At 37.9% G+C, this 1,497-nt stretch overlaps 1 non-coding gene across 1 annotated transcript; it reads left to right on the top strand.

Annotated features, from left to right (window-relative positions):
• The first annotated feature begins 1,041 nt into the window (after positions 1–1,041).
• LOC129251147 (U2 spliceosomal RNA) lies at positions 1,042–1,235 on the top strand. Its single transcript, XR_008582932.1, has one exon. It is a non-coding gene; the product is annotated as a U2 spliceosomal RNA (small nuclear RNA).
• Positions 1,236–1,497: the final 262 nt, after the last annotated feature.

The raw sequence follows: 1,497 nt of genomic DNA, 5'->3' as shown, positions 1-1,497 counted from the left end.
GGCATAACCGTGTATTTGTGACCTGTACTGCGTGTGTGCATCCTTGTGTTTGTTTGTATGTGTGTATGTGTGTGTGTGTCATGTATGTATGGCCTGGTGTTCTCCATTTACTTCAGCATTTATATGCACTTGAAAGATCATAAATTATTATATCGCTTGCGACATACCCACAAACTGCCAAATAAAACATACGCATACTCAAATACGACTAGTAGCTGACACATACACGCACACACATACGTCTAAATATGAGTATGAGTACGTTTTACTTGGCAAATGCGTTTGTGTATGCGAACATTATTACTTGGCAAATGTAGTTTATCATGATTTCGTGTCATAAATGCGCCATGCCCATTCACGCGCTCATACTCCTAGGCACATGTGCACATACATACATACATACATTCATGCATACACGAAGTCACACATATGTAATCGCACTTGCTCCATGCATTAAGAAGAGATGATGGATTTCTCAAAAGCTGGTGGCATACCAGTTATTTCCGGACTGACTTCGAACTGGTACAAAATGAGCCGAAAGTGGAACAGTTGGCACTCGTTTTTGCGGTAGCAGATTTACTGCTGAAAAATAGGCTCGTATGTTCACTACAGCATTTGATGCCTGGGGTGACTAGTCCGAATCTTGAGGTGAAAATCTGAATGTGAAAATTCTAATTCAACAATTGCACTAACAAACGCTTCTTTTACCCTGTAGGAAATTTCTGCAACATTTTTTTTTTGAAGTGAAAACTTCTTTAGAATCGTTGGGAGTGATTTGAGGAAAAGTGAAACGAAAAAGCGACCCTCTTGGCTACGAAGCGTTATATTATATGTTGATATAAACGTAGCGACGAACTAAATAAAAATAACTTTTATTTTTTCTTGTGATTCGAACCAAGGATTTTGGATCGGAAGCTCACATTGCTAGTCGCTCGGCTACCGCGCCATGCTGTCGTCGCTGCCCTAAAAGTTATTTAGTTACGAAGCGTTATATTATATGTTGATATAAATAATTTTTGTGAGCGTGTAATTCTCAAAAGGTTTATTAGAAAATCTATTGACTAGGTAGTGTGGTATCTGTTCTTATCAGCTTAACATCTGATATATCCTCCGTCGGAGGACAACAAATGTTAAACTGATTTTTGGGAATGGGCGGAGTGTTTTAGGGGCTTGCTCCACCTCTGCCACGGGTTGGCCCGGTATTGCAGTACCGCCGGGATTTCGGCCTTGAATAAATACAAGAAAAAATATACTAATACATTTAGCATTGGTGGGAAGAGACATAAATTTTTATATGAATACAAGTAGACGAAAATGGAAGAAATTTGTAAGTCTGTTTCTTCGGTCCGTTTGGGTATTTTTTTTGACAACATCGAAACCAAAGCATTTGTATCATATTTTAGCTATCATAAGCCACTCGTATCATTTGTTGAAATTGAAAACATTGAGGATGAATAAAATAAAATGAAGAAAATAAAATATGAACTTTAGAGCAAT

The sequence above is a fragment of the Anastrepha obliqua genome, unplaced genomic scaffold, assembly GCF_027943255.1.
Source record: "Anastrepha obliqua isolate idAnaObli1 unplaced genomic scaffold, idAnaObli1_1.0 ptg000005lb, whole genome shotgun sequence".
In the NCBI taxonomy this organism is placed as follows: domain Eukaryota; kingdom Metazoa; phylum Arthropoda; class Insecta; order Diptera; family Tephritidae; genus Anastrepha; species Anastrepha obliqua.
The sequence above is the reverse complement of the archived record's forward strand: the minus strand, read 5'-3'. Positions and strand labels throughout refer to the sequence as shown.